Below are 21151 nucleotides of genomic sequence, written 5' to 3'. Positions count from 1 at the left end.
GTGTGAGTGAGACCTGTTGCTGAATATCTTTCCTTTATGGAGGGAAACATATATTTGAAAAGCATGTGTGATAAATAAATCTATTTCACACCCCTTTGTACTGCAATCTTAAATATACTTGCCTGTGAGTAAGTTCCACTGAACTCAGCAGGCTTATGCAGACATTGTGCTACTTATTTATTTTTACTTCAAGTAACATGAGCACAATTCTATCAGACTTTTTAAGATTTACTATATTCTAAGTCTTTCCCCCTCATTTATCTTCTAAATGTTTTACAGGTTGGCACTATGTTTCAAAAATGTTATTAACCATCAGGTAATTATGTGAGGTCTCATTAGTCTTTAGTAGCGTACATATTATTGAACAAAGTATTTCTAAATTACGATTTTGTTCTTTTCAGTAGCATAAGATGGTTATTTTATGTTTTATTTATAATCAGTGTATTATCCTCACATTACTTTTAGTCAAAATCTCTCTAACAATGAAATTCTCTTTCACGCTTACACATTATTTTTTCTTCACACTGTACTAAATAAATACATATTTTGAAATGTCCTGCACTAGTCCCCAAACACTCCTGAGGCAAATAAATCTGACTGACAATTCCAGAAAATCTTAAGGTGGCCCACAGCCCAGTCTGAGGGAATGTAGGTCATCTTCAGCATTTGATGTCTCATCTAATATCTCAAGTGAGAAATCTATCATATCCCTCTGTACTTAACCTTGCAACTGTCATAGGATCTATGCCCTCTGTTTCTGTCAGAAGAGAGAGCAGCAGTTTAGAAATTAATGGGTTCAAAGCACTACTGAAGCTTTGCATTTTCACAGCTAATGGATGGTGACTCAGCAGACATTGCTTGCTCCTTAGAGATGTAGGGTAAGCATAGACCAACATCTGTACTCTCTTGGAACTCTCCAAGGTCCTGCGGGGATCTGGAACCTGTATCTCTTTCTCACTTCAGTGCTTCAAAATTTCTACTTGACTTATTTCAGAAATTTATAAGGCCACCCATAAACACAACAACTCGGGGGGTATACAGTAAAAACAATTTTGAAATACAATTAAAATAAAAAACGGAACCACCCACCCAAAGACCATAAGAAAAACAACCATTGAAAGACTTGCTGAGAAACTCATAATGCATTTCTTGTCTTGATTTCAACACTGCAGAACATTCTAAACTTCAACTTTAAATTGGAATCCAAATAAACTCATGTCATCTATATATTCCTCTTATTTGTACATCCCTGATCATTTATGGAACTATGACAATTCTGGATGTAAATTACTTATAATTCCTTCTCATTCTGCAGATTAACAAATGACATTTTTGCTCTGTATGAGTAGGCCCTACAATTATCACATATTTATAGTGGTTTTCTAGTTTTCCAAATTGCTTTGTACCTATGTTATGATAGTAGCTTCAACTGACTTTCACTGTGCCACTTTGCTGATCATTTATGGAATTATGTCAGGGTCACCATTATTCTTTTATTATAGTACAATAACAGTCTTATGGAGCATGGAAAGACAATATAACACAATACATTCATTTGAATGGCAAATAGTTCTAATGTCTTCGATTATATTTTTTTATCTCAAATTTTATGTTGTATGGTGTGAGTGCTTGATGTCAGGTTCCTGAATAGCAGCTGAATGTCTGGAAATGCAGGATTGATTAATGGAACTAATTATTTACACAGTGTATAATTAAAACATGGAACTCAGTGCCATCAATTTATACAGTTTTGAATGAGAATTAGGGAAGTACGCTGAGGATTGTCAGGCACTGGGTGGCAGGCCCATACTTACATACAGATGACCATCCGCACTGAAGCAGATTCTCACAAGCGGACAGGAAACAAGAGGACAATGATGTTAACAGGAGAACTAGACCTTGCAACAAACTGAGATAGCTCAGTTTCCCGCATAGCTACACCAGCAAGCACCATCACAGGCCCCAACAAGTACGCATACAAGATTAGTGGTGCCTTCACATGTTCTTCGTCTAATGTGACGTACACTCTCATCTGCCCCTCTGGATTCTACCTAGGACAAGTGGGACAAACTTGTGCAAAAGAATTAATGGATGCAAGTTTGCCATCAGGACTCGAAATAAGGACAACATAATATCAGAGCATTTCAACCTCCCTCGACACCGCGTGGCAGGCCTTGAAGTGACTGTTTTGGAAAAACGGAACTTTGACTCTACCACTGAGTGAGAGATTGGTTTTTTTTTCAATAAGAATTCTATTAGATTTCAGACAAAGATAAAAACTACAGAACAACAAAACGCTACAGACAGAAAAAAAAGTAAAAAAGTGTGGAAACACAAGAGAATTTTTTTTTTAAGTTACAAAAAGAGTTGACTTCCGACTTTTAATAGCAAGGATATACAACAATCTTCCATAATCAATCCCTTACTCTATATTAAACCAAAATCACATTATTTCTATAAATCATTCCATTGGCACAGTATAAAAATCACTAAATACAATTGCTCCCGCCCTTATGTTAAAACAAGAAATTACACACACACACATACACACACACATACTGTGTGTGTGTGTGTGTGTGTGTATATATATATATGCGCCTCCTAATCAACCTCCCCCCCAAAGATAACATTTATTTATTTCCTTCCTACTACTAATCTATACATTCCTGTCTGCTATAATAAAGATCAAACTAAAAAAACATATAAATCATCTGCCACTGTAATTAATAATACAACAATTATAATAATCTTAATTGTATTAAACCCAAAACCAAACATTTATTATTTTTTTAATACCTTAATAATCTTAATCCAAATAATTAAAGATAAATGAAATCAACCAGACTGTAAAAGCAATCCAGATAAATATTCTTAAACCCTTACCACACTTCAAAATAAACCAGAGCATTTACATATCCTCACAATGCACACACAGCTTTTTTCATAAAGAAACTGAACAGCCCAACTGCCAAAAACTCCAACTTCTCTTCAGAAAACCTCCCATACATAATAACCCCTTCTTTTCCATAGCGTTCCATCAAAAAGACAATTTCACTTGTGGCTTGCAACTCGATTTCTCCCTTAAATTTCTTCAACTTGACTGTCCAATCTTCATCCAGCATTTCAACAGAAGCCCCGATCTCACTGTTAGAAGAAACATTTCTATCGCTGTTAAATTCTTCAATTTCATCCACAACATCCCCCACCAGATGACACATTTTAAACTCACATTTTCCACAGTATCCTGAATGCCTTGCATAAGAGCTTGGCAGGAATCAGAAAGTATCTGTTTAAAGTTTCAATGGAAGTCAGAAAAAGTCTGATCGAAATCCTCCATGTCTCATGCAGTAGATTATGGTGCCCCCTAGGTACTTAACCAGCAAAAGTGGAAGATAATAGAAAAATTCCAGAATGTGTTTACACAAGTGAGAATAGGATAACAGACAGTTCCCCAGGGAAAGTAGCAGCAGAAAGCTGAAAGTTCCAAACAGCAGATTCAACGTGTAGGGAAATGCTAATATCTTTAAATTTAGTACAAAAATAATAACAGGGAGGCGATTATGTACTCTCAACCCTCCTTAGTATTTGGAAGGAAAGAAAAGTCCAAAACTTTAAAAAAAAAATTTTTTTAATTAATCACAAAAATAACGATGAGCACCAAGAGAACCAGTTTCTCCTTGCTGTAGAAAGCCTCTCTTAGGGTAGGTAAAGGTAAAGGTTTCCCTTGACGTAAAGTCCAGTCGTGTCCGACTCTAGGGGGCGGTGCTCATCTCCGTTTCTAAGCCTTGGAGCCGGCGTTGTCCCTAAGGACCCGTCCGTGGTCATGTGGCTGGCGTGACTCACGGAACGCCGTTACCTTCCCACCGAAGCGGTACCAATTAATCTACTCACATTTGCATGTTTTCGAACTGCTTGGTGTGCAGGAGCTGGGACGAGCAACGGGAGCTCACCCCGCCACGCGGTTTCGAACCGCCGACCTTCCGATCGGCAGCTCAGCGGTTTAACCCGCAGCGCCACCACGTCTCTTAGGGTACGCATACTTAAAAGAAAAATAAATTGGGTGATTTAGAAATGGGGTGGCTGGTCTTAATGTCCTTTTAAGGCTACAGTGTGGCTTGGAAATGGTGACACCCCAGCCTCCCACCTGCTCTTACCAGTCAATCATGAACACGGATCTTCTGGCTGCAAGCAGCCGTCCAGAGGACAGATGGGGTGATTCCGAGTGTTTTCCTTTCTCGGGAAAAACACTCCTGGGCTTCAGGAAAATCTGTCTGAGCCCCCCAAAATTGCCACATTGTCAGTTCTGCCCACGGAGCCCACAGACACAGCTGTTCAGACCACCACGTCCCCACCAGAAGTTCACTGAGTGAGAGATTGTTGAACACACGAACATCAAAAGGTTTGAGGTGATCTCAGAAGATCTCAACAGACACAATGGGCTTTTAACACATTACAATTGTTAAATTGATAAGGTACTTATAATCTGTCTCACATATAACCTGCATCTACATAACCAACCTGCCTTTCCTTCCCTTTCCCCCTCACCTATGCCTCTTCCCAACTGAAATCCTACATTAGTCTAACCACTCTATACATCTGAACTACAGCTCATGAAAATGTATGCCTTTCAATCAAATTTTTAATCAGAAAAGATGCTACTGGACTCCTTAGCATACAGAGAGTATACAGAACATGATTTAAGGTATTCAGGAAAGTAGAGCATCTGTAAAGAAAGACGATTCCCTTATTATTTCCCCAACTTCCGGAAAAATAAGTCATCAAGAAAGTGGGTGATTGCACAGAAGCAACTGATGGGCAGAACACCACCTCAGATATCATTAAGAACTCAAAAACATGAGGATAATTTTGTGTTTTTCTGACAATTATTTACCATTTTTATGTTGACCTCACATTTTGCATAAGGTCTAATGAACAGGTTCATTAACTACGTAAGGTTAACTATGACATTGCTTGGCTCCTACCTATTTAATATTGTTTTAAAATCCTTACTATATTTGAACTAACTGGTGTGATCCTAAACGTATTTATTCAGGAATACGACTCATATCTTCCTGCTAAATGCAATATAAACAATAGGCCAAATCATCATACAGACCTTTCGTTCTTTCCAGATAATCAGTTTTTACACTTAGGGTTATTAAAAAAAATTAAGCAGATATTTTCTGGGATGATCAATCTCTGATCTCAGGACCTCACAACTTTCTCTCATCTCCATCCAGAGTCACATTGTTTGAGTTGGGCGGCTCTATAATTCTATCCATCCATCCATCTATATTTTGTAGTGGTCTGTGTCATCTCTCAGAACACCACAGCAATTTGACATTGCAAATGTCAAAAACTGTTGTTTGGTTGTCTGCCTGTCTGCCTGTCCATCAGTCTATCTGTCTATCTAATTTAGAGGCCTCCTGATTCCCGTTGACTGTGGGCGGCATACCTCTAAATGAAAGTAAAGAGCCTAGAACATCTGGAACAAACAACCCAGCACATCCAAAGAAAACTAACAGAGGCTGAAGAACCACCTTAACCCTAGGCCTGGGAGCAGAGCCAGGTGTTCAGAGTCTGGTAGAACAGCTGCAGAGTGGGAGCCCAATGGATTTTGGGATGGGAAAGACATGAAAACTATATTATAATACCTAAAATAAGACTAATCAAGTTTGAAAAAAGAGGTAACCCTATTCTTTCTTACTGCCCATCACCTGAGGTCTTTGGCCATAGACTCAGCTTCAGGATATGGGTATGGACTTGTCATATATTTGCTGGCTATCAGTATATCTAACAAGGCACATAGTACTGGTATGTGTACACATATGTGCAGATAAACAGTACCTATCACTTTTAATAAAACTATACTGATTAACAATAAAACTTTCACTAGGCTCTTATTCTCTATGCAGGATAATACTTACATTCCTCTATTATAAATAGTGAAAGACAAAGGACCTACAGGACAGATACAGGACAGATCTTGGGAGAACTCTTCTAGCCAGGGTTCCCAGATCAGAGGCAACAAATCCCATCCAAGATGTGAACCTGGGTTATACACTCCCTTGAATAATATCATGACATATCCTAGAACCCTTTGAGAACTACAAATATTTTGCAGGATAGCAGAAAAACATGTTGAATGGCAAAATAACAACCTGAATAAATATTTGTATATGTATCTCTCTCTCTCCCTCTAACGCACTCACCCTTGGCGAGGCCTGTAAGCCACTCCAATGCAAGTCAACTCTATTTAGAGAGGACCATTAAAGCCAGCAGGACAATTCACAGGTCAATAACAAAGAAGAAGTAGAGAATAGCACAAACCATTAAAACAAGGGAGAAACCTGTATGCATGTATGAAATAAGAAAAACCCAACACAGAGATGGGACAAAGAACAGGACAAGAAAATTCCAGTCATTTGGTTAGGCACTTTAAAGCTACCATTAGACCCTGAACCAAAGTAAATATATATAAAAAATACTATTCAGAGACCAGACCAAGATGTTGCAGGGGCTGGAGGGGGAATCTCAAAAGTCACAGTCCACAACCATTTCACGGTTCCATAAATGGAGTCAGTAGAAAATAGAAAGGCCTACTGGTACAGAATTGTAACAAGTCTAACAATCCTATCTGTGTATTTGTCATTTTTTTTCATTTTATATCTTTACTGTTCTTCTTCCTAGTTACAGGGTCCCTCACTTACCCAAAGGTTGAGTGTGGCATTTAACTACAAAAAATTACTCTCATGGCATGACGTCCCTCTGAGCTTGCAAAACGTAAGAGATGTGAATAAAATAAATCATATTCTTAAAAATTCCACTTCATTAAAAGTTCTTCTTAGTGTAAGTTGTGCAATATAGGCAAAAAGCCCTACTAAAATAACTCTTTTTTGTTGTTTTGGTTTTTCCATAGGTCTTTGAACACAAACCAGCAAACCTGGATAAAGGTTGGTTAGACTCCTAATAGATGTCAAATGTCTTCTCTTCAAATCATGGTTTTTTGGCTTCAGTCATCACAAAAAGAAGAGCAACGTAGCTAGCAAATGACTGCATTTTTGACTTGAATGTGCTGTGACATCCTGATGTTTCTAAAATACAGAAGAAATTCAGATACAGTCTATAGTGCTAGAGTTCTTCACAGAACTTTTTTAAAATATAAAATTATAAAATTCATCCTCGTAAGTGAAAGAAACTTAAACTTGCTCCATAGCTGTATGATCAAAATATGAAATATTATTTACTTGGACTAGAGTAAATACAGTAGGTATTCCAGGCACATGCAATCTGTCACATAGAGACATAGAAATAAGGAGGCAAAATCTGTTTTTCATAATGTACAACCCTTCCCTTGTCTGGAGCATATTTCTATTTGGCTTGCTATTTTCTACCTATTTTCAACATGCTTCTCACAAAAACCTAATTATGTCTAGCAACTAATTACTAGAAAGAAGATACTAAGAACACTGAGATGTGGCAGGACAGTGAAGACCAAGACCTTGATATAAAACATCCCTATATTCTGTTAGCAGCTTTTTAATTTTCAATCTGATAAATCAGAAACAAGAACACCATAGCTGTATCCTGCCTATGTTTAGCATCTGATTTGGGTTGGATGATATTTTTAACAAAGCGAAGGTTCATCCAGGACAGTCTTGCTTAAGGGTGTTCAGTTGTTATCAAATGAATCCAAAGAAATTTGGAGGAACATGATATGGAGAAATTACCATTTTGCAAACTCAATTTTATGAATGGAAATATTATAAAACCTTTATTTTATAAATGGAGATTTCCATTCAGATCTTTGGCTATGTATCACACATTCATGTTATAGAATGTATTACAATCTTGTCTTTTTAATATTGCCAGGTCTGGTAGTATGCAAACAATATTAATAAAAATATAGGATAAATTTTGAAAATTCAAATGGAAATTCCAGATATAATAGGCAACCTTAACAATTTCTGGTGTGCTTTATTTCAAAATTATGTGGAAAAGAGAGAGTTAGGCACAGATTTTTTTAATGATGCCTTGCTTTATTTATGTTTTTTTTTTCCTGAGAATAACACAGCATGCAATTCTGCAACAGAAGAAAACTATTATAATAAAATTGATACCTTAAGACCTATGGCTGTAGGGAAAAAAAATTGAAAAAATGACTTAGAAATATTTTGCCTCTATTTATTCTGGAACTGATTAAAAAGCCTGCAATAATGGGCCATTATTTTGACATCAAAGGAATAATAAGTGCCAGCAGAACTTTTGCAACCTTTACTTTGTTTTCAAATGGCAGACACATCATAAATTATTATTCACTTCTCAAATACGACAAAAGAAAAATAATTAAGATAGGGAGGAAATAACTAAAATCCTCATTTGTACAAATGGAAGCTATTTCACTCATATATAAATAGCCCCCACTCTTTGGTATATCATCCCACCAGAGATCAGATTAACCCCATCTCTGGTGGCCTTTTGGATGGCTTTGAAGACCTGGTTAGGCTACCAGGCATGGGGGTCAGAAGAAATGACAGAGCCTGTGTGATGGTTGTGTTGATGGAAGGGATGGTTTTCACCTTGGTTGTCAAGTGGTATTTAGTGTGATATTATTGTTATTTTGTTTTTAACTGCTCTTTGCCGACCAGGGTCACAAGCTTGAGATAGGTGGCCATATAAATTGAAAAATAAATATAGAACATTATCCAAAAAGCTGTTCCATGGGATAAATTAATAGCCATCCATAACAGAAGGTGATTACTATCAGGAAAACATAGGAGCACATGGACAGGGACGCCGACCATCACCATCTTACACGAGTCAAATCTTTGCTTATGCAAGTGGAATATAAGTTTCCATACCATTATCTCAGTGATTAAATTAGCACTGAGAAGGGAAATGTGTAAGTTTCCTGAGAAATGAACTTTTGCCCTTAAAAAATTGAAATGAGAATAAAATATAATTACCATACCGGTATAACCATCTGTTGCATTTCAATTATACACTTAAATGCAAGGAGAATTTTTACATTTAGAGTTGCAATTGAACCATGTATTCTTGATAAGAATATTATGTGATGGCTGCACAGAATAAATTGCTCACACTTGTAAACCCATCTGGTCAATCCTATTTCAGTATATTGGACTCATTCCCTGAATACTGCAGAAATGACTCAAGAGTTCTTTATGTCTCAATTTTTGCAGTCCAATTGATTAGACTGAGTAGCATTCTAGGCAATTTGAAAAAGGTACAGAGGCCAAGGAAATGAGAAAAAATTAATGGCTTGCAAGGAGTAAGGAATCTGTCTGAATGTGGATCTCATGTAAGGAGCTAAGAGAGGTTTGGTCTAAAAGGAAACTAACTATTTGTATCTTCTCTTGAGTGGGATGGTGTCATGACCTCGTTGCAAGGCACAAAAGAGCCTCACAACGTAGATCATGATCATTAAGGAACAGAGGAAGAAGATAATTAAACCAGGGATTAAAACAAGCACCCAAAGCACCCACACCCATGGACCCATAGACAGCTGAAAAGAAGGACATCGGACGAGCAGAGATAAGCCGCACCTGGTGCCCTGGAGGACACTCCCGATTCAAGGGGACAAAGGAAGACACCGGGAAAACGCCCATGCAGCCATCAAGGATCCCATCAAGAGGGATTGGGACAATGAAGGGTGGAGGAGCCCGGGGCCCTACAAGAGGGTATAAAAGGGGCACCTCCACACCACAACCCCCGTTCCCGTTTTTCGTTCTGTCAGCCATCATTCCAATAAACCAGAAATCCTTAATACCCATTAAGTGAGTCTGTGTCTTATTGCGAAGCGAGACTGACCCTGACGGATGGATGGATGGATGGATGGATGGAGCAGAGCACAGAAATATTTGTCTATGTCCATTTTTTTTTGCAATTTATCATATAAATCCCTAGTACTCTGCATCACTCCCTATTCTTCCACAGTTTATGAAAGTTCATCTGAGTTGTTTATAGTGAAGGGTGAAAGTTTTAAAATGGATTTGCTTTTAGCAATTATTATGGAAAGATGCTGCATAGAAACTATAAATACAGAAATTTATTCATCTTAAGAACACTGGCCTGGCAAAGAAGGATGTTCTGCTTTGGGGTCATTTGGGAAGCTGAAATAAATTTCAGAAATAAGGTATTTTAAAGAGCAAGATACTAGTCACAAGATATACCAGACTACATATGAAACTAACTGCAGCTGGTGTTGGAAGTTCACCTGATTTATTTAAAACACACACACCCTTTTTTTCTGCTTAAACATGCTCCCTCCCTCTTGCACATATAACACACATAACTTCTATGGTTTTCGCAGGAAAGCGAAATAAATGAGTGTTCTAAAAAAATGGGTAAAACACGTTCCATTACCCCAGCCATTTCTCTTCTTTCCATAAAGTGAAAAAATAAGAATCTCTTCCTTTCTATGGGAAGGGGGAAGAGTTACTTAGTAATGGAGGAATCTAATTAAATGAAAAATCTCATCCTTAACTTGAAGGAAGTTATGCTTCCTAGAAGTTCATTTTATGAAACTGGTAGAGAGAACTATTAATCCCATACTGCGTAGCAAGAAAGAAGAATGATAAGTATGTAGAGAAGTGCCATTTAAAATTATTTATAGTGACTCTCATCTCAATTGTATTTACCTTTTAAAAGTTTACTTAATAACTTGCTATTTACTTGAGACGTAGATGTGTACTCCCATAGTTTAAGTTGTCATTTCTCTAATGAAGGAATTAAGTGTGATTTCCAGTACAAACCATAAATTATCCTGACAGCAGTTATCATACATAAAGCCAGCTCAGTGTAATTTGAGGTATATAAGGTTTAGTAATAGTTAACAAACAATAACTAGTAGAAAAGGAAAGTCATGTTTAGGATTTGTTTCATCCTACAATACATTATCTTTCAGAATAGCTGAGCTTTATGACATTGTCACCAGATATGGTAAAACATTCTTGATTTTTGCATTTCCAACAATTTTCTGAATGTGTGTTGTTCATTCTACCAGTCAGCTCCAGGGTAATGTACCAGTGGAGGAACATCTTGTACCATTTTTCTCTGTGTCTCCTATTGCTATTCCATTGTTGCACATCAATTGTTCTGTTTAAGTTTTGCATCCATTTGATCATGTCATCTTAGGAGCAACTTATATATGAACACTAGGAGGTGTTCTGTATTTTATGTTATAAGTATTTCAAATTCAGCCAAGTCTTTGAGCTTACCATCTTGTCTTTGTAATTCCTTCTGGACTGTACTACTCATTGGATATACTGAAACCCTGAAGACCTTTTTAAGGAGAAAGTCTCATCTCAGTTTCTTTGGACAAAGCACTTAAAAAACCTCTTAAACTTTGTCTTTGAAATTACTATCACCATTTTATTATTGTTTTAATATAGAGATAGGCAAATCTTGGGGGATGTTGTGACCCCTCTCTCAACGTGGTTGCCATGAGGAGTTTATACATTTACAAAATGAGTTTGCTGGGGAAGGCATGGCCAGTCACAAAGCACCCATTTACTAGAAGACAACATTGATGTAATTGTCTACCCTTTGCTAGCTCTCCAGGGGTATGTCCTACCATCCCAGCTTACCTCTGTCTTACTTTGGGGCAGTTTCCAAGGAAATAATTGAGCTGTAACTCAACTGGTACAAATCCAGGTGGGAAAATAAACAGGGCAAAGAGCTTGGCTGGGACTAAGGGAATGATCTGCAAGTATATTAGGGTTCATAGGAACCAAATTGCTTAGTACCCTTGCTTAAGTTTTGACAGTTGGCTAATGCAAATAAATACAGGAGCATTATGTATGCTTTTCCAGTCTGCAAAATCAGAAATAATCAAGATTCAGTCTAAGGTTTTGCCTATCTTTTTCCTCTTGTCCCTTTTAGTTTCTCTGTTTTAAGCTTATTTGATCCATCAGTCGTTCATTTGCACCATTTCCTCTGCTGATCTTTGCAAGGAAATGAATCCATCCAATAAAATACAATAGCAGGCAAAGGTCTTCCTTCCACTAATCTGCTAGAAGACTGGTTTTCAAAGCCTTATTTCTGAATAGATGTGGAAGAAACTGCTATTTCAATAAATGTCAAGCTTCCAAATGAATCCCAAGCATTCCTCACAATATCTGATGTTATGGCCCTATGTTCTCCATGTGCTAAATTTCCCAGAATTCATTTCAAAGTGTGAGCCTAATTTTGGATCCTTCTGAGTTGCAAAATGTCACACAACAGCACTTATGGCCAAATATACTCATGAATCCTAGATTTCTGTGAAGAAAAGACTAAAATATCCTGCCTCCATTCCTGAGAATACAGAAGCTGATCTTCCCTGTCTTAAGGGTTGTCACAAAGTTAAATAAAACTAAATCTTATTTGTTCTGTCTGTTTCGTGCCCTGAATGAAGTGAAATCATTCAAAATGGTCTGTTTAAATGAAGTGTGACGCTATCAGCCAACAACTGCCTTGGTTCCAGAGCGAAGAATAGCCCTAAAATTGTGTTGCCAAAAGACGAGGCACTATCTTCTGTCTTTCCCATCACCTACCAAATGAAAAAAAAAGACTTCCTTTTCTATCTTACTTAATGGAGTCATAAATCATGGGGTTTAAATAATGCTTCCCATTAAATCAGTAGTCAACAGTATTGTAATCTGTATGCAAGACTGACTTGTGTTATTTATTCTGTGTCTGTGTGTGTGTGTGTGTTTTTCAGCTCAGCTTCTTTGCAACCAAAGACACAGCCAGGGATATTCTCTGGACTCCATTAACTACTTATGCAGCTATTTTTCTGCAGCACCTTTATTTAAAAAAAAAAATCTTACTCTCCCATTTAATATTTTGTTGTACCTTGAATGGAGACCAAATAAATAGACAATTATTAGAACAGTTGAGCTGATACCTCCAAATATACAATACCGTACACCCAATGTCTTCCAGGCTACTTTTAAAAGCCAAATAAAATAAATGTAGGCATCTTGCATTGATGTTGCCAGGTGGTTTTTTTTTTCCTGTGAAGATCCCTTCTCCTAAGTCAGAATGCGATTTGCTTGGCCATTCAACGTCATGCATGAAGTTAGCTGCTAAGCTTTCTAAATCATGCTTTAGGTCTTAGTGTGTTTTGCAAAAGCAGACAACTGTACTTTATTCACAACTGTAAATCACAGTTAAGAAAATAATGGTTCTGTCCGATCCATGAACCAGCCTAAAATTCCATCAATCTAGAGGCAGACCTGACTTTGTGTCCCAGTTGAGGTGAGGTTGGATCTGGAAGTTAATAAAGGCACAAAGGTATCAAATTTTATATACAAAACAAAAAACAAAAAATATATGGACAGAAAGCAGAATCTGGCTTTTTCCAAGGCAGGAGTTCAAATATTCTCTGAGATGGGTAGTCCAGCATCAGGTACTTGATCTAATGCAGTGTTTCTCAACCTTGGCCACTTGAAAATGTGTGGACTTCAACTCCCATAATTCTGGGAGTTCACACGTCTTCAAGTGGCCAAGGCTGGAAACACTGATCTGATGTATAGAGCAATGGCTGAATACCCTTTGCTTCAAGATTCAACCATTATCTGGTACTTTTTGTTCTCAATTTAGCATGATGTGTGTATCACCGTAATTTGTAAGCTAGGGTTTATACTTTAGTGTTATGTACAGTTTAGGCTACTATGTGGCTTGTGCTGGCTCAGTGTTATGTGAAAACTATGCCACTAAATAATACATGATTTAGTGCACTGGGTGAATTTGTCCTATGTATTTAAAGTTTGGGTTAGGATTAGTGGATAGGATCTCCCACACTGAAGTATACTGTACTTTTGTCCTTATCAAAGAACTATTAAAGATGTGAAAGGGTTGTCCAGCATACAACTTAGCCTATTTAGATAAACATGAGTAAACAATGGGAAAAATTTCTAAACACAGAATGATTTAGATTAGATTTTTATTTATAACATCCCACCCAAAGGAAAAACAGTTTATGTATGCATCATTTCAACTGGGAAACTGTGAGCATCCTAGACCAAGCCAAATCCAAAAAGGCTAGGGAATTCCTGGAAGCTTGGCACTCAGACAAGTCAGCCATCAACAGGCACCTAGAGATAAACAACATTTACACACCATTCAAAAGAGACGATAAGCTAAAAAGGAAACAAAAAGACCAGAACACCTCTTTGCCAGCAATCAGCACCCAGATAAGCAAAGATTAACACCAGGATTAACACCAGATGAACAATCAAGCAGCATACAATACCCTTATCAAGGAACAAACAACTCAGTCAAACAATCAAGCAGTAAACAACAGCCTAATCAAGGAACTACCAAGGAGAAAATGACAACCCCACCAACGCAGGCAGGGCAAGCTACTGTCTATAAACAGGGAGCAAACCCCACTCCCTCCTAGAACTGAAGATGTTGCCTAGTCTGGCAACAAAATGTCTGCAAGAAAACAACCAAGCTCAGAGAGCACCAAGGACTCCACAGTTCGACCCTGAGCTACAGATGTTCTCTTCAGTTCTTACCTACTCTTTGGAATTTAGTTCTCAAGATACCTTATTTCCATACTAAGGGATCAGGCATTCACACAAAATCTTTTCAAACTCCTCGAAAGCAACAAAACAATCTGTTTACATGGGAAATGAGAGACCAAGGACAATGAAAGCACATTAGCCCTCAGAAGTGGAAGAAAAGAATTGGGTGCATGTTACCGGCTGTTTATGGTGATTTCTACAAGTTGTCATTGAAGCCAATTTAGTGACCTGCTAGAACCACTGAAATGGAGCAGAGCTTATACCACAGCTGAGAAGCTGGCAGAGAAAAAGAAAATTATCTTAGATAGCTTCAGTGAGCATGCCAGAGAAATAAAAGTTATGGATCTTACACACTCAGCCCTCCCATCATAAAGAATCACAAGCTTAGACAGATTAGGTTAAGAAGTAAAAAGAATCTTACTGACTTTATTGTTGCTTCTGTTACATCCATCTTGGTGGAAAATATGAAGTTCCTTTGTTCTTCTTTCCTTTCTAAATACTTAGTTTTGCCCTAAACCCTCAGCCCTATTTGCTGCCAAGTGCTGTGTGGAAGAAAGGGGAATTCCAGGCCCACTGCATGGTGCCCAGAATAGAGGAGAGCAGCATGCTTGCTTCTCCCTGGGTGGAAGAAGAAAGAAGAGAGAGAGAGGAAGTGGGAGTGGCAACAAACAGTTTCCTTAGAGTTGCATTGTGGGACAACTCTGTTTGCTTGTTTGTTTGTTTGTCAAATTTGTCACCGCCCATCTCCGAGGGGAGGAACTCTGGGCAGTTTACAATATAAAACAATAAATACACAATAAAATTTCAATATAAAACACATTATAAAACAATTTCACAGAGCTACCAAATATAATAAAATTCAGATGGCTATGGTCTCATTCAGTTATTGTATAGGAGGGGCACTTCAAGGTACTAGCCAGCCCCAAGTATGACTACTCTCCTCCCTGCCCCAAGCCTGGTGGCAGAGCCAGGTCTTCAACTTTCTCCGGAAGTCTAGGAGCGATGGAGCTAATCTCACCTCCGGGGGCAAGATGTTCCAGAGGGCGGGTGCTACTGCAGAGAAGGCCTGCCTCCTGGATCCCGCCAGATGGAATTCTCTTATTGACGGGATCCATAGCATGCCCTCTCTGCACGATCGAGTGGGACGGGCTGGTGAAACGGGGAAGAGGTGGACCCTTAGGTAACCCGGTCCCATGCCATGTAGGGTTTTATAGGTGATAACCAACACCTTGAATTGGACCCAGAAGCAAACTGGTATCCAATGCAGCTTGCATAGCAGAGGTGTTATGTGCACCCTTTTAGGGGCACCAAAAATATCCTGCGCAGCCACATTCTGAACCAGCTGAAGCTTCTGGATACTCTTCAAGGGTAGCCCCATGTAGAGCACATTGCAATAGTCTATATGGGAGATAACAAGGGCATGAGTGACTGTTCGAAGGGCCTCCCGATCCAGGAAAGGGCGTAACTGGTGCACAACACGAAGCTGTGCAAAGGCCCTTCTGGCCATGGCTGTCACCTGCTCTTCGAGCAGGAGCCATGAGTCCAAGAGGACCCCCAAGTTACGCACCGGTCTGTCTGGGGCAGTGCAACCCCATCCAGAACCAAAGATGACAAAGTCCCGGATACGGAAGAGCTCTTAACCCACAGCCACTCCGTCTTACCAGGGTTCAGCTGAAGCCTGTTGTTCCCCATCCAGGCCCCTACAGCCCCCAGGCACCTGGAAAGGGCAGCTACAGCATCACTTACCTCGCCCGGGATGGAGAAATACAACTGAGTATCGTCAGCATACTGATGATACCTCATCCCATGGTGACGGATGATCTCACCCAGCAGTTTCATGTAGATGTTGAATAGGAGAGAGAACTGAACCCTGAGGCACCCCACAAAGGAGGGGTTGAAGGTCAGATCTCTCACTCTCTATCACCACCGATTGGGACCGGCCCTGGAGGAAGGAGGTGAACCAGCGTAAGACTACGCCACCCACCCCCAACTCCCTGAGCCGACCCACAAGGATACCATGGTCGATGGTATCAAAAGCCACTGAGAGGTCAAGAAGAGCCAGGATGGATGCACTCCCTCCATCCCACTCCCGCCAGAGATCATCCATAAGTGCGACCAATGCAGTCTCTGTCCCATATCCTGGCCTGAAACCTGACTGAAAGGGGTCCAGATAATCTGTTTCCTCCAGAACCCTCTGGAGCTGCAATGCCACCACTTTCTCAACCACTTTCCCCAAAAAGGGGAGGTGGGAGACTGGACAGAAATTATCCAGTATAGTAGGGTCCAGTGATGGTTTCTTGAGGAGGGGGTGTACCAGCGGCTCCTTAATTTACATGCTAATTCACATGCTAATGCGGCATGCTGGATTTGCCAGGACTTCCAAAACTCATGACTTCTAGGACTGATGCATTTAAGTCTCGGTGGACATAGGGACCTTCTCGGGGTACCCTAAAATGAGATGGGAAACTAGACTACTACTACATCTGCTCTAGGGAAAATTTGAGGCCAGGTTCACATATCATGTTTGATTTTGGCTTAGACTGTTGTCTAAACTCAGCTTTAAAAAGTCATGAAAGGGCTGGGATACAGGCAACATTCTGAAACAAAGGGGGGGGGGAGCTAGTTACAAAATAAGCCAAATATTTGGAATGATGACATCTGCATGCATATTTTGTCTCCTCTCTGTCCCTGTTTCTCTTTATGCTATTAAAAAGCAGCAGCTGAATGCAAGTGTTTGACGGAGAAGAATGACAATGGTGAAGAATCTGGCAAGGACCTCAGCTTTCTCGTCCAGTTACTTAGTCATAAAGGTGATTCAGCTGCTTGAAATGTGAAGAAAGGAAAAAAGAAAAGTGCACCATTGAATGTTCTTTGCTAAGCAGCTTCTAAATCAGCCTCAGGTTTGAAGGCATGTGTCTGGTGGCAAAACACCAAAAAACGGGTTCTACTCATCTTCTTAAAGCCTCACAATGCCCCACAACAGAGTTTCTCAACCTCAGTGACTTTAAGAAGTGTGGACTTCAACTCCCAGAATTCCCCAGTCAGCCATGCTGGCCAGAAAATTCTGGAAGTTGAATTCCACTCCTCTTAAAGTTGCTGAGGTTGAGAAACCCTGCCTGACAGTGATGATCACTTAGGGACACCATTGTATGTCAAAAGGCTGCCTAGATTCATGCCTATATCAGCATTGCTGGTACAGATGCTGGTCTTTGTCCAGAAACAGAAGGAATGTAATAGCATCTTTTCTGACTAACACATTCTTGGCATAGGCTTTTGTGAGTTCATTTCACCAGATGCATAGAGTGTCTAGACTGATGTAGGATTTAAATGGGGTGAGGTGTGGGGCAGGGACAAGGGAGAAAGGGAGGGAAAATAAGTTGGTTATGCAGATGCGGGTTACATGTGAGACAGATTACAAGTACCTTATCAATTAACAATTGTAATATGTTAAAAGCCCATTTGTGTTTGCTCTGAGATGGCCTGAAACCTTTTGATGTATGTGAGTTCAATTTCTTACTTCATGGTGCTGTTACATTCCCGCTTTTCCAAAACAGTCGCTTTGGGTTCTGCTATGGAGTATCCTGGGAGCTGGAAACGTTCTGATATTACTTTGTCCTTGTTTTGAGCCCTGATGTCAAACCTGTGCCCATTAATTCTCTTCTTCAGTTTATCTGACTTGTCCTAGGTAGAAACCAGAGGGGGATTGCAGGAAGAGCATGTGAAGGTGCCTCTAATCTTGTGTGTGTACTTGCTGGGGCTTGTGATAGTGCTGTTGGCATAGATATGGGGGCAAATTAGACATCTGGGTTCGTTGCAGGGTCTAGTTCCCATGTTGGCATTATTGTCTTGTTGTATCTTGTTGCTTGTGAGAATCTGCTTCAGTTTGGGTGATTGTCTGCATGTATCTCAGTGCCTGGGATGGTGTAGTGTCATCGGCAGATATGGGCTGCAGCTTATTAATAATGTGTTTGAGTGGTTTGAGGTGTGAGCTGTAGATGACAATCAGTGGTGTTCTGTGGTCTATCTTTTAATAGATAACTAAGCATAATCAGAGAGCCAGTTTGGTGTAGTGGTTAAGGCATCCGGCTAGAAACTGGAAGACCGTGAGTTCTAGTCCTGCCTTAGGTACAAAGCCAGCTGGGTGACCTTGGGCCAGTCATTCTCTCTCAGCCCTAGGAAGAAGGCAATGGCAAACTACTTCCAAAAAACCTTGCCAGGAAAACTGCAGGGACTTGTCCAGGCACTCTCCAAGAATCGGACAGATTAAACGGAGGAAAAAAAAAGCATAATCAAACAAGTTATCTTAAAATTATTAATAATCAACATTAATTCATTATTGATCATGTAATCATTAACAGTTACTTAATAAATAGATGATTAAGTAGATAAGGGAGAAGCAGCTGTTGTCATGAATAAGGTGGATTATGTCTAGGAAGCTGAGAAGCAACGCTTCAACACCACATTCTACCAACTTCTCTCCTCCGATCCCACTACATATCAGTGAGAACTACGTAATCTGATGAAATAATCTCCTAAAGACATACAGGATTGTATCTACATGGAAGCACCCAAGAGTCCTGACCACATCCACGTACTCCCCAAAATACAAATGCAAGGCAACCTGGGTCATCCCATTGTCTCAAGTATTGGAACTATCAGAACTGAAATATCAGGTTTCATGGATTCTGTGCTCAGACCTTATGCCAGCAGCATTCCCACCTATGTAAGAAACACCACAGACTTTCTAAGAAAACTGAACTCCATAGGCAATCAGCTAGACTCCTTCTGATTTTTTGTCAACGGAGACCAACACAGCTGTCCTCCTGCAATGATCTCTGCCAAGTTGCTGAAGTATTGGGAATTTATCAAGAACGCCAAGTGGGTGCAATGCCAGTCCTATTCTAGATGGCTGGTGTCCTGAAGGTTAGCATTCTTCTTCCACCCTTCGTCTTCTGATTCCCTCCAGACCACTTTGCTAGCTTGGCAGTGGTAACTTTTCAATAACCTCTGAGTCTTTGGAGTAGCTTCAGAACAAACAGAAGCAGGAAAGGGTGATGGCTTTGTGTGCTAATTCCTGATCTCTTACTATGATTAGTGGTGAATCTAGATAGGAAATTTGGTACAAGTATTATATGAGAGGAATGGCAGATAACCTGATATACTTCAATACACTTCAATTATCTGATATACTTTAGGTATGGGTCCCAGGATCCCTTACCATACAGACCGGTTCCTTCCTCCTCTGCAGCATTGCAAAATTCTTCATAGGTAGGTGGTAAAAGAGAGGTTCTACAGCTGTACATGTTGCTGTCACATTGCTTTCAAATGTTTATGTTATCAGTCATTAATAATAATGCACATGTTCTGTGTTCATTTTTTATTTTGGATGTATCTTCTGCTACAGTCTCTTTTTAATCTGCATCAGTCACGCATATTAGAAGCAAGTTTTTTCATCTGCCATCAACCAATGTTGTGGGAGATGGTTCAGATTGCATGAGTTGCAATCCTACACATCTCGAGGAAGTCCCATTTGGAACGGCTGTGCTGTTGTAGGACGAAATAATAGCTGAGGATACATATAATCCTGGCTCTATTAAATATCAAAATAATCAATTATAGATTTTCAAGAGCAATTAGAGTAGCCCTTGTACTAATTGCCTATAGAATAGTTTTCTTTCATGTTTATCTGTACGGTTTTTGGTGTATGTGTGTGGTTTTTGTTTTGTTTTAAATTCCCAGAGGTCAACATTGATCATCTACCTTCAGCTTGCTTGGGTACCTTTCTTTGACAGGTTCATGGCAGTTCACATTTGAGCCCTTGTGTTCCTACAATTGGGCACTGCTCCATTAAATACGGGGGGGGGGGGATCCTCAACCATTTGTTCCCATCAAAGGTGTCCTGCTCAGCCGCATGCTCTTCAGCACAGAGAGGAGGGAGGTTATTCCATTTCCCAACCACTTTGACAATAGACCAACTCGCAGGTTGAGTTGGCCTCCATGATTTTGGAAGGGGAAGGTGTCTGTCCACCATTGCGTCCACTCCACTTTCTAAACCAGTGTTTCTCAAACTTGACAACTTTAAGACACGTGGACTTCAACTCCCAAAATTCCCCAGCCAGTCTTGCTCTAACCCTTGACCTACGCATTGGCCTTTTCTCCTTGGTCCTTGGAGGACACAAAAAGCTGGCATGCCCATTGGTAGTATTATGGCAGGTCTTCCTCATCCAACTATTATTTTCCAAACTATGGGCTTGGGATTTTTTTAAACCTTTCTTTTCCACCACCCGCGCCAATCAACGCGGCTCTAGTTCTTGACTTCAAAACAAACGAAGCTAAAGCAAGAGAGTTGTGCGCCATCCTCCCAGCGCTTGGACCACAGCTCCCACCATCCCCAGCCAAGGCGTCCTTGAGAGCTGGGGGAATGAATGACGCGGGTCTTGTAACCCCACGCAGCCGAAGCGGAAGGCTGTCTTCTCCGCACCCCCATCCCCAAAATGGGGCGGCGGGAGGGGTTGAAACGAGTAACTCGCTGCCAAGCGAAGTAGCAACTCCCGGAGGTGGACCCGGCGCGAAGGGAGGTGGAGTCCGAGGGGGCGCCAGACCAGGCGGCCGGG

Source organism: Candoia aspera, chromosome 4, assembly GCF_035149785.1.
Source record: "Candoia aspera isolate rCanAsp1 chromosome 4, rCanAsp1.hap2, whole genome shotgun sequence".
Classification (NCBI taxonomy): Eukaryota; Metazoa; Chordata; class Lepidosauria; order Squamata; family Boidae; genus Candoia; species Candoia aspera.
The sequence above is the reverse complement of the archived record's forward strand: the minus strand, read 5'-3'. Positions refer to the sequence as shown.